Here is a 16004-nt window from a genome sequence, read left to right as displayed (position 1 = left end):
AGCCTTGCGGTCATTGATTACTGACTTTAAGGAATCCCTGGAGACTAAACTCGACAAAGTCGTCACATCTATCAGGTCCGATATCTCCTCCCTAGCCTCTAGGACAACTAAACTGGAATCCCGTCAGGACATTCTCCACAAAGCTCAGACGGATACCCATAGAGATCTAGATCATATCGCTCAGGAACTCTCTGATCTCCGCATGAAAAATGAAGATCTCGAAAATCGAAAGAGAAGAAATAACCTTCGAATTCGCAATGTTCCTGAATCCATTACACCGGACTCTTTAGAACCCTATTTACACAGATTGTTTTCCTTTCTTCTCCCTGACATGGGGTCTCGTCAACTGCCATTGGAATGGGCACATCGGGCTCTTCGGCCTAAACCTCGGGATGGTGATCCCCCCAGAGATGTCATCATGAGATTCCTTAGCTTCAAAGACAAAGAGGCAGTCCTAGCTCCGACCCGGGGCAAGCCTCATATTCTTTACGAAAACACTAAGCTTCAATTTTATCAGGACCTAGCTCCCACGACGATTATTAAACGAAGAGAACTCCGGGATTTGACAGAGGCCCTACGCGATCGTGGAATACGTTACAGATGGGGGTTTCCATTCAAGCTTATAGTTGATCTTCATGGCAAAACTATCGTTATACGGGACCCTAGAGAGGGAAGAGACCTCCTGACGCACTTAGAAGAATCAGGTCCCCCTGCCCACTGCTCTAGAGATAACCCTTGAATCTACCCACTCTCTATTGATAGAGTCCTTCTACCCACCCCAAGGGCCTTGTTACTTTTACTAATGAAAATACAATACCACCTGTTATTGATTATTCCTCACAGGTTTTATTCATAGTATTGTACTACTACAGAAATTGTATATTTGTCATATTTTTCCTATATATGCTTAATGTTGACTTCACTCGTGGAATTTATATATTTCACTGTTTCATGTTTGTAATCTGACAAGTGGGATGTAAACTTGGAATACAAATTAATACCTATCCTTAGGTAATACACCACTTGCTTATCTCCATTTTATGTTTCATTTATTAGGTTTATTCAATATCACTAATTGCAAGTACTGTGCTATGTCATGTGTTGATAAATTCATTTCAACTAGCATTATTTTTATTCTTAAAATGTGTATTTTTCTACTATTATAGGCCTTGCAATGTTTAAAATGTTAGCACACACCCAGAGGGTTTAAGACCTATTTTGCTCTATCTAGTTCTGAATTGTATTTTTTTTTTTTCTTTTTCTGTTGTTCTTGTTTTTTTTTTTGTTTTTTTTTAAGCTGTATCTTGGATATATTTGATACACAACAACTTAACTATATATTTTTCCTTTTTTTTTTTACTACTTTTCTCGTTTAACTATAAATACTATTTTCTATTTTCCCAGAGGTTAAGCAGACAAAGTCCTGTTTATCTCATTGGACTCTTTAGTCCTAATCTCTGTATGTGTTAACCTACGCTGGTTTCGTGGATTCCGCATTCAGACTCCATTCATATTTTCCCTTTTCCTGATCTTTCCTTCCCTTTTTTCTTCCTTCTTTTTCTCTTTTTTCTTTTCTCTCTCTTTTTTTCTTCTCCTCTTGAGCGAGTCGGGATTTTAGAGTTTTTTGTTTTGTTTTGTTTTCTTCTTTCCTTTCTTTTCTTTTTCCTCTTCCTCGTTTACTGTTTATTTTTATCCTATTCCCTTTTTATTTGGTTCATTGAATTTGTCAAGATGCCCTTCACTGTCGTTTCTATGAATGTTAAGGGTCTTAATTCCCTTCAAAAACGCTCATTGCTTTTCCGCACTGTTCATGGCCTTAAAGCCGGAATAGTACTACTACAAGAAACTCATTTCCGCGCTCCCTGCCATCCAACTCTTCGATCTAAGAACTTCTCCACTGTGTTATATTCTTCAAGCTCAAGCAAACATAATGGTGTTGCCATTCTAATTAATAATAAACTTCCTTTCACTCAACACTCTGTTTTCACAGACTCGGACGGTAGATTCATTATTCTAACTGGAAAACTGGGCCACTTAGAGGTGACAATAGCTAATGTTTATGCTCCCAACACGGGTCACATCTCGTTTTTTAACTCCTTTTTTTCGGTCTTAAATAAACGTAGAGCGGGATATCTCATAGTGGGTGGAGACTTCAATACTGTTCTTAATCCAGACCTAGATAAATCACATTTTTCAAATAGTACCCATGTAAATCGGCTCGCTAAATCCCTTAATAAGCATATTCAGAACTCAGGGCTCTTTGACGCCTGGCGGGCACTCAATCCATCTTCTCGAGACTATACCTTTTTCTCTTCCCCCCATCATACATATTCTAGGATCGATTTATTTCTCTGTTGTACTCAAGCTTCCAAACATCTCCTAGACTCAACTATTACACCTAATTCATGGTCGGACCATTCTATCCTCACAACCTCTTACGATCTTCTTGATACGCCTGCATCCAGACCATCTTGGCGATTAAATGAAACCCTCCTGAAGATCCCACAATTTCAGACTAGGATCAGATCCGCATTAGCTGACTATTTCTCTACTAATTTGGCGGAATCCCCTTGCTCACCCTTGGTTTGGGAGGCCCACAAATCCGTAATCCGTGGACACATTATTAGCTATGCCTCTTTTAGGAATAAGGAGCGTAAACTTAAACTGTCTCTTCTGACTGACGAAGTCAAACAATTAGAAACCTCCCACAAACAAAACCCATCCCCCCATATCTATAAAAAACTTATATCTGCCACAAATGACCTTAATGCCATTTTATCTGAAAAAACCGAACAATCTCTCCGCTGGCTCAATCAACGCTTTTACGAAAAAAGTAATAAAGCAGACACATTATTGGCCAATAGATTAAAATCCCGGAAGGCTAGAACAGCCATACAGGCCATACAAGATAGGAATGACGTCCCTCAATATAACCCAGCTACCATAAATGGCATCTTTCAAACATACTATGATCAATTATATAATCTTGCAGATGCAACCAATGCGAATCCTAGCATTAATTCACGAACTATTGATTACCTTTCCTCCTGTGGTCTTCCTAGTATTGATGCACAAATGGCAGAAAGGCTGGGACTTCCTATTACCGAGGAAGAAACACACCTTGCTCTTAAAACCCAAAAGCCTTCAAAGGCACCTGGCCCTGATGGCTATCCCATATCCTATTATAAAACATTTCAAGACTCCTTAGTTCCACACCTGACTAAGATGTTTAATAAAATTTTAGACGGTGAAACCTTTCACCCATCTACTACTAAAGCTACCATCACAGTTATCCCCAAACCAAATAAGGATCCTCTCATTGCTTCTAATTACCGACCCATATCACTACTTAACGCCGACTTAAAAATTTTTGCAAAAATACTAGCAACTAGGCTTAACCCCATATTACCTGACCTTATTCACCCTGATCAGGTGGGCTTTGTCCCGTCCAGGCAAGCACTTGACAATACCAGACGAACTGTGGATATTATTCACTATATTAATGCACACCAACTTCCCTCTCTTGTGCTTGCCCTGGACGCGGAGAAAGCCTTTGATAGGGTTGCTTGGCCATTTATGATGCACACACTCTCCGCCTTTGGTTTTAGAGGTAAATTCTTACAAGCCATTAAAGCCCTATATTATAACCCTACTGCTTCTGTTCTAGCTGGGGGACTGCTTTCAGACCCATTCACCATAACCAATGGAACGCGGCAAGGGTGCCCATTGTCGCCTCTTATTTTTGCACTGATCATAGAACCACTTGCTAGAAGGATACGTATAAATCCCAATATTACTGGTGTGACTGTTGGGACCTCTCAATATACTCTCTCATTATTTGTGGACGATATCCTTCTTACCTTGACTAAACCACTTATCTCATTACCAAATTTGTTTCATGAACTATCTATCTATGGAGATTTATCAGGCTACAAACTTAACAATAGCAAATCGGAAGCTCTTCCTCTTCATCTCCCGAGAGATCTGAAGCAACTGCTGCAGCTGAATTTTGAATTCAATTGGAGAAAAGACTCCTTGTCATATCTTGGGCTAATATTACCAAGACATATGATCGTTTGTATCAGGCTAACTATACTCCACTGTTTAGGTCTATTGAACATGACTTGCTACAGTGGAAGACCTACTTTATATCATGGATTGGCCGTATAAACGCTATTAAAATGAACGTTTTACCTAAGTTGTTGTATTTGTTTCAGACGCTCCCGGTCGCAGTACCGACCAGAGTTCTTTATCAGCTTCAATCTGTATATTGTAATTTTGTCTGGAATTATAAAAAGCCTCGAATAAGAAGGGAAGTCTTGGGGGACTAGGATTACCGATGCTCCTACGGTACTATAATGCCTCTCGTTTGAGCCAAATGGTGGCTTGGCATGCCCCTATTTTCACTAAACGATGGGTAGATCTAGAGGGAGCTCTGGTGGGGGTGGAATCAATTTCATACTTACCCTGGTTACCACGTAAACACCGACCTAGGTCCGTACTTTCAACCCCGGCAGTAGCTTTAGCACTCTCTACATGGGTCACTCTTAATAAAAAATTTGCTCTTTCCAAGTACCCCTCTCTTCAGACCCCCCTGTGGCACAATCCTTCATTTACACCAGGGCTCTCAACTGCTGTGGCGTCTATCTGGTCTGCAGCAGGTATCACACGCATCCGTCATATTATAGGACAATTTGCTCCACAAAACTTTGGTGATTTTCAGCAGACATACAACATCCCTGACTCCTCTCACTACCAATATCTACAACTCCGACACTTTGCTACGTCAGCACTTTCTACCCCCCAGCCTCGTACACCGTCCCCAATAGAAAAACTGTGTATATACCGACCCACTGATAGGGGCACTATATCCTTTCTCTATCATTCTGTTTTGGTATTGGAGTCCCCCTCACTTTCTATACATGAACTCGCATGGGAAGCAGACCTGGGACAACCACTGGGAGACGACACTTGGGAAATAATTCGTCTCGCTATCTCCAAATGCTCTCTTAGTGTAGCTATCAAAGAAAACTCATATAAAGTTTTTACCAGATGGTATCTAGTCCCTGAGCGCCTTCATCAAATGTTTCCTAACACTTCTGACCTATGTTGGAGACAATGCGGCCACATTGGTACATTTTATCATACTTGGTGGACATGTCCAAAAATTACTCCATTCTGGAACATGGTCCGTACCCTTATATCATCAGTAGTTAATGTGCCTTTCTCTCTATCACCTGCCAACCTGTTACTGTGTGCTCCAGTAGACCAGGTTTCTAAAAATTCAAACAAATTGATTGTTCACATCTCATATCAGATAGCACGTAACTGGAAAAATCCTGATACTCCAACTCGTCAAGAACTTTTGAATAGAATTTGGTTTATATCTAAAATGGAGTACACTACCAGTCTTTTGAATAACTCAGTGGAGAGGTTTCACTCTATTTGGTCCTCCTGGTACTCCCTCCAAGCGGTTACCCTTCCTGGCCTCACGTGAAGTATGATTCATACTTTTGACCCGGTCTCATTTTCTTTTTTTTCTTTTTTTCTTTTCTTTTTTCGGTATTATTTTGTCCCCCCGGCTCGCTTATATTTATACTTATATCTATACTTATATATTTTCAACCTTCCCCATATTCTCCCTTTTTTTCTGCTTCATCTCTTTACCTTTTTCTTTTACTATATCACGGTTATTATATTATAGTTTCATTGCAATTTATGAGGATGTTATCTTCAATTATTATAACATGGAAAATCTTTTCTTTCTGTTGTCTATTATATTTTTTGTTATGCACAATTGTTACGTATTAGAGACCAATTGTTTATCTCTATATTCTATTGTCCATCGAGATGTAATACTGTTTTATATATCTAGTTCTATAAAACTAATAAACGATTTAAAAAAAAAAAAAAGGTGGTGCACTTAGCAGCAGGCTGCCCCGACTAGTGGAGCAGCAAGACAGCTTACAACGAAACCACTGTGGCTGCGTGATAACTGGGGTCCGTCACTCGGCTGTAAGAAGCCAGTGATTACATAACGCTGTGATGGTGCAGTGGTAATTACCCTGCTTTGTTTATTGTAGAGACATGTAAAAAGTACGTAGCGCACCCATAACAAAAAAAATTTGAGCACCATAGCAGAAGCTGTGCTTCTCTCTCACAGCGGCCCCAGCACTTCTCTGGCTGCTGTAAATCCCCGAGTTCTGTCACATACACCAGGGCTTGACAAATCCCAGGGGCCAGGTCGCCATGGCTACCAGATTTTGCTGCCTGGCTACTAGATTTTGCAGTGAGGGAGGAAGCAGATCCTCATCAGCGCTCCGGTGGAGATTCGTGCCTGTAGTATTGAGGTGTTCATATCATGCACATATCATGCACTGTGCCTCTGTCCGTCCCAGCATACGCTGATGACTCCTCTCCATCCTGGCCTGCTCTGATCCCTGCTCTCTGTCCCAGACTACACTGATCCTCCTGTACATCCCGGCTGTCTACTGTCTCCTATCTCCGGCTGCATAGAGCTCTCCGGTAGTAGGGTCTATGGTGTGACCACAAGGGGAGGGGGGTTTTGTTGTACTTTCTGGCGCCATTATTTTATGTGAAATGTGGTCCGTTATTACTGGAGGGTTGGGGGAGTGGAGCAGGGGTGCTGTGCAGAGCAGTGAGGGGGACTTCATTTTACTGTATCCATTCAACTGTGACCATTTTCTGGACTAGTATAGTGTGTATAACAGCTGCATAACACAGAGCTGTGCTCCTCACTCACTCCTGTAATTTTTTTGGTGGGGACGGTGGTCTGCCTCCTACACTTTCATCCTGGCTCCTAGATTTTAGAAAAAATTGTCAAGCCCTGACATACACTCGGCTGTGAGAAAGCCAGTGTTAACAGGTACAGTAATAGCGCGCTCATAACTATGATTGAGCGCCATAGCAGGGGCGGAGCTTAGTTCCGGAGCCCTGCTTCTCCCTCACAGCAGCCCCAGCACTTCTGTGGAAGTGCAGGCGGCCATTACAGAGACCCTGTTGGCTGAACACATGAATATATCGCTGCTGCTTACAACTGGTGGCCTTATCTTTGACTGTAATACACAGTGGAGTTTAGGCAAGGCAGGAGAGCATGTAAGGATCACTGAATACTTCTTTCTATGCCTAGCGTTTTCTGGCACTGCTAGGTGTGGCTCTCTCCTGCTAACCTTTGTATACCAGTTTCCCATTTTGACCTGTTTCACTACACTTTACTGTTGTGTGTGGAGGGACTATATGTATCATGACGTCTCTACAATTATTTACCTGCAAATATTGTTTACAGGGACAGTCATCTAACTCCCTGTTGTGTACGCAGATGGTGTGGTGGTTGGCGTTGCTGCATCGCAGTGCTGGGGGTTCGGTTGCCACTGCAGTTTTAGCTGTGTGGAGTTTGTGTGTTCTCCCTTTAATATAACTACAGCCACCACCCTGTATGCACCCGGGGAATAACCAGATGTTGTAGGCTTATGCATCCTGAACAATATTATTCAGAGATGGCAGATTCACCGTCTTGGAGTAACAAAGCAACTGAGCTTTGGCCTATGGCTGACTGTCCTTAAGGAGTTTATTCCGTTAGCATCACATATAGGTAGCAGCGTCCCATCTTGGTGTCCTATTATGTTTGCCTTATACGCCTCCAGGAAGTGATTTCCGAGCGTAGAGTGCTGTGGCTTACACAGTCACTTCTCTTTGCTGAGCAGAAAAAAATAAAGGGGCTTCCACATCAGGTTCTCTAGAAGCATGACCTTCAACTAACACTATGCCTCTTCCAAGTAGATGCAATAGAGGCTTTATTTTCTGCAATACATCAGGTATTGCAGTTTCAGGTTAAGGACACTAGTCCTGCTCCACCGTATTTCTTTTTAAAGAAAGAAACAAGCTATTGCATTCCAGTTTCAGTAAAATTGGATTATGTTCGAATGTCAGTTTGGGAACATCCGAATAAACAAGTATCAGATGTCCAGACGGTTATTATCTTTTTTTCTTCTTCATAAAACTTATTCCACTATAGTAGGTTCTTCGGTTTCGTGATTGTCAACGTTACCGGTTCCTTTATAGACGTTGGGCTGGAGTTTGTATACTCTTAAGTTTATATATACTGCTGCAGGTGATCGTTTCTCAGCCTTTTGTCTAAGATCAAGTGTGGTACCTGTTCTTTTCAGATTAATGTCTGATACGCCCTCTATCTGGGGGCCATATATTACTGGGGTCTGTCATTGTAATCTGCTGAAGGCGGAAGTGGAATTGAGACAGTGGTAAAATCACTTTAATTAGCAGATAGTGTATTACTTGCAGTGGATCTAGACATATGGTTTTCTCTAGCTACTGGAGATTACTCCTTTTATATTCCGTCTGCGGCTCCTCCCCCTAGAAGTTCTTTCACAGGACTCTCGCCTAGGCCCTTAGGGCGCCGGGTTACTCACGGGACCATCAACTTCACGCGCTTTTGGAGGTTGGGGAGGAGTCGCATCTACATCTCCACTAAGCCTAGAACTTGCTGGGTTTTCTCTCACCTGGGGTCCCCAGAGTGGGAGCACGTCTTATAGACTTCAAAGTAATAGGGATGGCATCTGGTACGGACGCTTGGGTCCGGGTTCTCATCACTCAAGATACAAGCTTGACTTTTTAGTCTCTTCCTCCACCTTGAGTTTTTACCACAGTTTTGCAAGACAGGAGTATCATTTTAAAGTACACTATATACAAGTTCTATCCATGAGTGTGGTGATCCAGGTCCCCAATCCGGGGAACGAAAGTTTTACTCTAGTAACTTCATGGTTCCAAAGCCGGACGGCTCGGTCAGACCTACTCCGAACTTGACGAATCTGAATCTATTCCTAGGGATAGAGGACCTTATTCAGAGGCGGCCGTACGACCTACGACCGCACGGCCGCCTCGATGTTTGGTCAGTGCGCATGCGCACGAGGGAGCCGGCTTCCTCCTGCGCATGCGTGAGACCCACTACGACCGACAGCGCTGGTCGTAGCGGGTCTCTATCCAAAGGGGGCGAGCTGTCGATGTTGATTGACAGCTCATTCCGTTTGGAAGGCGGGCCGGGGGGGGTGGCAGCCCAAATGGAGGCGTTCCCATGGGATCGCCTGCCGTTTGGGGGAGGCCCCACTGACATCACTAGTGATGTCAGTGGAGAGCCTCCGGCTCTGACAGATGCTCTCCGGGGCTTACGACAATTGAGACCCTACCCTAGGGTCTCGTTGTAAGCCCCGATGGTCGCGATGGTCTCTGACCATCGCGACCATCACCCGAGCAGTCGTTAGAGCTGTGGGTGTTAACCCACAGCCTAACGACCGCAACAGAGGCGGGCGGTCAGGATGCAAGTGGCCGCCCAGTTTCTGAGCGACCGCTTGCATCCTCCGACCGCCTCTGAATGAGGCCCAGAATCCCTTCCCTTGGGGAGTGCGGGACTAGGAACGACTATTTCATAATATCTCGGGATAACAAGAATCCCTATCTAGTCGCCTCTCCGGGCGTTTCTCAGTTTCTTTATTCGGAACGTTAATTTCCACCTTATTGTTCAGCCTCAAGGATATTAACAAAGTTCAGGACTTTAATGTGGACTCTCCATCTGATACAAGGGATCTCTATCATCCTTCATCTGAAGGATCTTCTGCTGTAGGCCCATGCCAGGGTACTTTTACTAAGTGACTCTCAGCAGTCTTATTAGTCATGGGTGGATTCTGAATGTTTCTGAAGAGTCTCATCTGCATCCAGCAGACGCTACAATTTCTGGGTATGCTCAGTGACACCTTATGTTTCTATTCGACTCCTTAGGAAGATGGTTACGGCTTTCAAGGCCTTTCCTTATGGATGTTTTCACTCCAGCAGCTTCTCCTCCTCTCTCAGTGGACAGAATCCCATCTTTTCCTTCACCAACGGGTAAGGCTAAGTTCCAGAATTCGGATATCTCTTCTCTGGAGGTTGAACTTAGTACACTTAGTGAACTTAGAGATTCAGAGTGTGGGATTGGATTCTTCTTACCACAGAAGTGAGTCGGAGAAGATGGGGGGCTGTAATTAAGGATCCAAGACTGCTAGACACCACAGAAAGTGAGTCTGCTGCTAAAGATATTGGAATTGCGGGTGGTATTCTACGCTATTCAAACTGCATATCACCAGTTGCGGGGTCAGCCGGTCAGGGTCCAGTCGGACTTCGCCACGACCATGGCGTTCATTACACATCTGGGCGACAAAGTTCGCAATGGGAGTGCAAAATTGGTTGGCAGACTTCCTCAGCCGACCGGTCGCATCTGTGGACTTCTTCCGCAGGTTTGTCAACAGCTGGCTCAATGGTAGGGTTTTCCACAGGTCGACCTCTTGGCATAAGGACAAAAAAATATATATATATATCATCTGCCTCTCTACTGCTCTTGAACGAGAGTCCCGGAGGTTGTGACAGGGTACACACTGTCAACGCCGTGGCAGTTCCAATTTTGTCTACCTGTTCCCTCTGTTTCCTCTTCTCCCTCAGATTCTACAATGTATCTAAGGGGAGACAACCAGGGTTCTGTTGGTAGCTCTGGATTGTCCTCGCGGAGCTTGGCATTCTGACCTTCAACTACTATCCGCGGCCACTGCCTCTGAGAGAACATTGCTTACTCCGGGGTCCTTTCGTCTATCCATACTTACAGCGGCTATGTTTCACGGCGTGGCTGTTCAAAGAGCATCTTAGGATGTACAGGGATACCATTCAGGGTAATCCCCTACTAGGCTTGGCACCCGATAAGAAGTTATTTCTTAACATTGCCACTGGTTTTGGAGGATTTATCTTTCAAAGTGTGAACATAGACAGATTCTCCCTACAGCATTCTATCTAGGCCAGCTTTCTGCTTTTTAGGCTAGCTAGTTTCTCTTCACGGCTGGGTTCTCTGAAAATTCGGTTTTCAGTTCTGACGGTTTTCTTCCTCAAGAAGCTCTATGGTACAGCCTTTTCTTCCAGGTGTGGTTCGGTTTCGACCACTCTTTGTTCCTCCTACAACTCCATGGGATTTGGATCTTGTACTTCCTTCCTCGGTTCGACCCTCTACAGTCGGTGGAGTTATAATACCTTTGTGGAAGGTTACATTTCTTTTCGCACCAGCCTCGGCCAGGAGAGCTTTGTTTATTTAGGAGCTCTATCCTGTTGCCCTCCAGACTTGTTTTTTCACGAGGATAGAGCGGATTACCGTACGACTATGGATTTTCTTCCAAAGGTGTTTTTGGTTTTTACACATCAACATCTTATTGTGGTACCGGTTCTTCCTCTAGACTCACCTCCGTTCTAGACCCTTCAAAATGTTGTTAGGGTTTTTTGTAATTCTGTGGACAAGTGTGCAACCATAAATTAGGCAGACACTCTTCTTGTTTTGTATGCTGCTGTTCGTCCTGGCTAGCCAGCCTCCACACAGTCGCTGGCCTGCTGGAGTGGTCGGTTCTTCAGACTAGCGGATATGGCTTCCTTTCAGAGCTTTCCTTTCGCTCAGTCGATTCCTCGTGGGTGGCTGCTAACAGGGGTTTTACATGGTTTTTTTTTATGCCGATTGGCTATTTGGTCTAGCTAGCATTCCGTTACTGTTTTTTTTATAGTTTTAACATGTTTGCGGCCTCTGCGGCGCACAGCATGTCCTATCGGTTTTGGCAGGGTTCCCAGTGCTTTCCCGCCCTTAATGGGAGCTCTGGGACGTCCCCACTGTGTTTAGCCTCCAGTGTCCCCTAGTGGATGAAGGAGAAAACAGGATTTTGGTACTTACCGATAAATCCCTTTCTCCGATTTCACAGGGGACACTGGATGCCCACCCTGTGCTGTTCCTTCCTGCCAGGGGTGTGGTCATTTTCTGTTATGACTTTCAGAGAACTGTTTTCCATCTCTGGTTGTGTTACTGTTATTTCAATCTTTTTCTTCTGTTCTGTGTGATTGCTTCGTCTCCTCTTCCGTTTGTTTTTTCTCAGCTCCCCTCGGGCACAGTTTTTTTAGACTGAGGCTTGTAGGGGGGTATAGAGGAGGAGGAGCTAGTCACACTTATTAAAATTTAAAGTGCCCAGCTCCACTTTGCAACCTTCTGAACCCCCTACTGTCTTTAGCCTCCAGTGTCCCCTGTGGAATCGGAGAAAGGGATTTATCGGTAAGTACCAAAATCCTGTTTTCCCGCAACATTACCCTAACCATCCTCCTAGTGCCTAATCCTCCCCTTATTTAGATGTATGGGTCCAATATCGCAAAAGTGCATTATGAAACAAATCCTGAAAATCCCCGCATATAGAGCAGTACATTCTTGTCTACCTTGTTAACAGCAAAGAAAATTGAATAAAATTGTTCAATTACAAATCTGAAGTATAAAAGCTGCAGTAACTGGGTATATTTTTCTTAAACAGCGGTGGGACGGACTTCCGGTGGCCGGGGCACCTAGAGTGGCCACTTTGTACATGGGCTCCAGACCTTGCTAGTTTTATTGCTATTAAATCCGGTTTTTACCCCCCAAAAAAACCTTTAGTTGAGTGCCTCAGCTATATTAATATTCTAGCAAGGACTTTGACCTTATTCCTAGGTTTGGAGTCACTTTCTATGCACCGGAGTAAAGCCTACAAGGAGTACGGAGAGTATGACTGCCCTTAGCCATCTTTGGGCACGAAAACTGGGATTAACTGAGACTCTCTCCCTTTGTGGCTCTTCTACTTCTAGCTATGAGCTGGTGTGATCAGTGGTCCTAGTGATTGAGAGCAGTGCCCGTGTACAACTCCTGATGCCAGATCACACCCATCAGGCTGACTTTTCCCACCGACGGGGTCCGGATAGAATCTCCACTGGACTATCTGGGGTTCGGTCCTCCTCCTGGACCTGGTTACCTGCATTGCTGTCCACAAAGGATCTGTCCCGCCTGTACCTGGTATACATTCAGTGCAGCTGTGCCTCCTCCGTCTGGGAACGCTGCCTTCATCGGTAAGGTGTCTTCTGGAGCTCTCATCCCTGCGGAACTCCGCCTCGCCTTGCACTGCCGACGAGTAGTATCTTCTGTACCTTGTTGGTTACTTCCGTTTGCCTGGAGCTCTGGGGCTGCTGAGATACGTGCACCTGTGACTGTCCCTGGAGTGCCGGTTCCCCGGCTCTTCCACCACTCTCCGTGGTGCCTGTCATCCCTGCAGAGATCCAGGAGTGAAGTGCGGCACAGCCCTCCTGCTTACCTGAACTTACTACTCACCTTTCTTTACAGGATTCAGAGAGACTTATCACAGTTCTTCTTTGACTGACCTCTGTTCGTCCTGGGAACTGCTGACCCCCTGGATACAGTGGCTGTCGGCAAGTCTGTGGACATAGCTTGCCTGCTTGTGGGTGATTGCAGGCTACAATATAACTGCGGGTCATACATCTGTTTGCACCTGTTTGGATACTGTGCACTACGGACCCCTTGGTCGTAGTGGCTCTTCTCCTGTTCCTTAATCCTCAGCTCCAGGTTCCCTTTTTTAGGTTTAAAATGTATTAATATATTTTTTTTTTGCTTTTTTGTTCTTTTTATTTTTCTGTGTTACATTTACCACTTATAGGGCTCTATTTACTACAATCCGCATTTGTAATGCAATTTGTAATGCAGATTGTAGTGTGATATTATCGACTGAATTCGCTTTGCGAATTCAGGCAATATCACAGGGATTTACTACAAATCCCTTGCAGGGACAGAGCTTGCGATAAAGCTCTGTCCCTGTGAATCCCCACCGCACACTAGTCACGGCATTTTCGCAAAAAATACCGTGACAAAGTGCCGACGCATGCACCGACAGTCGCTGCTACCCCGCCCCCCCTGCGATCGCGACCCCCCTCCCTCAATAGCACTTACCTGCAGTCATCGGTGCTCCTGTGATGTATTCCATGCCTCCGGACAGCTGACATCCCATACTGCACTGGGACACGGTCAACTGATGACCAGGCCCCAGTGCACTATGGGAGACTAGCTGACCGGAGGGAGAACATCACCGGAGCCCCGATCACCGGTTCCTAGAGTCAGGTAAGTAATGTTTTTTTTGGTTTTTTTTAGCAGAGATCAGCTTGCGGTCTGTTTAGACCACACAGCTGATCACTGGGACCAGCTCCGGGCTCTGCTCTGCCCGTTACAGCAGAGTAGGAGCCCGATAACCGGGGGAGACCCTGGATAACGCCACCTCCAGGTGGCGTTATTATCACAGGGCTTTCCCCGGTATTTTTTTCACTATTTATTTTTAGTAACTACTGGGCCAGTGTTGGCTAACCTTGACACTCCAGCTGTTATGGAACTACATAACCCAGCATGCACTGCTACAGTTTTGCTATTAGGGCATGCTAAAACTGTGGCAGGGCATGCTGGGATATATAGTTCCACAACAGCTGGAGTGTCAAGGTTAGCCAACACTGTACTAGGCAGATCACATTTCCCATTAAAACTATAGGAAATGCGATCTGATTACTAAAAATAAGTGATACTTAGGGGTTGCAGTAGAATTTTACGAATTCTACTCCAATTGCCCTGTAATAACTATAGGTGATACTAAAATAATGTGAAAAGGGTGTGAAAACACCCTTTTTCACTTTATTTTAGTAAAAATAATGATAATAAATAGAGCCCATAGTATTGATTTAATATATGGGGACATCTAGTTGTCATTGTATTGTACTGCATTTGGCTCCCCTTGAGGCACCTATTTCCTAATGGTTTTTCTGTTCTTTGATATTGGGTACCTTTTTCATTGTACGATACCTGTACAATGGTATCGTACAATGAAACCTTCAGATACCTGGCAGATACCTGGGTTATGGTATCTCTAAAGGTATTCACCTTTAGAGATACCATAACCCAGGAAGGGTACTTTCCTTTCCATACTGTACCAACCAATTTGTATTTGGAACAGATACGTATTACTTACATCATATTGTGGGTTCATTGGTCTATCTTTGTCACGGCCAGGGTACAACGCGGGCCTGTTGTCACTCTGCGCTGGTAAGGCCTGGCGGCGTCTCCATTCCGTTTGGCATGGGCGCTGCCATCTTGCCTTCTGGCCATGTGATGCGGCTGGCCAATCCTGGTGAGTCACATGTTCCCTCCGGCCAGTAACAGCACGGCATGGGGTATTTAGGAAGGGTCAGTGCCTTCCTTCTTTGCCAGTGCAACGTGTATCTCAGCCTAGCTGAGAGGGAGTTCTCTGTGCTTTCCTGTTCCTGTGAATCCGCTGTCTGCCTGTCAGCTCCTAGTTCCCACTGGACTACCCCGCTACCTCCATCACCCTTGCCCATACCTGAGTGCCTGAGCCTGCTGACATCCTGCACTTCAGTTCACTATCTGCAAACCTGGCTTGTTTATTTTCAGTTTCACTACCTGCACACCTGGACTGCTCTAATTGTTTCTACCTGGACATTAACCCTTTTGCTTCCACCACAGAACTCTTGTGCACATTTATATTTTCCTGGACTTTTATTTACTGCCACATTATATGTCCACTCGAGCACTTATTAAAAATCCTAGTTTTATTTACAAATCTGCTTCTGTGATCGCTCCTGCTACCACCCCGGGTCCACAAATAAACCAGAACGTAACAATCTTCTTAGGTACTATATATAATTGTATAACTTAGCTCATTATTACACTGCAGTCCAGTCCAGTGGTTCTAGTGTCAAATTTATGTTCACTTTCAGCAGGGGATATTGTAATTGTGTGCAGCTTATTGCAGTGGCGTAACTAGGGCAGGGCGAGCGGGGTGCGTGGCCTGGGCGTCGTTGGACCGGCGGCGCGGGGGGGGCGCCGCCGGCCACGGTACCGGCCCGCCCTAGTTAGCCAGTGTAGCGCCGACCGCAATGAGTGCGGTCAGCGCTACACATTTACACAGGACCGGTGCTAGGCTTCCAGCGCCGGTCCTGTGCTGCACGCCTGAGGCCGTTCCCTCCCCCTGAGCGCTTGCCCAATAGCGCCAGGAGGCGGGCTCAGGCTGTGCATAACACACGCATCGCCGCCAGCGATGCGTGTGTTAAAC

The 16004-nt window shown here is 45.0% G+C and overlaps 1 pseudogene; it reads left to right on the top strand.

Annotated features, from left to right (window-relative positions):
* Positions 1-8134: 8134 nt before the first annotated feature.
* On the top strand, positions 8135-8339 carry LOC148478315 (U2 spliceosomal RNA; annotated as a pseudogene).
* The last annotated feature ends 7665 nt before the right edge of the window (positions 8340-16004 follow it).

This window comes from Taudactylus pleione, unplaced genomic scaffold (genome assembly GCF_031769625.1).
Source record: "Taudactylus pleione unplaced genomic scaffold, aTauple2 ptg000662l, whole genome shotgun sequence".
Lineage (NCBI taxonomy): Eukaryota > Metazoa > Chordata > Amphibia > Anura > Myobatrachidae > Taudactylus > Taudactylus pleione.
The sequence above is the reverse complement of the archived record's forward strand: the minus strand, read 5'-3'. Positions and strand labels throughout refer to the sequence as shown.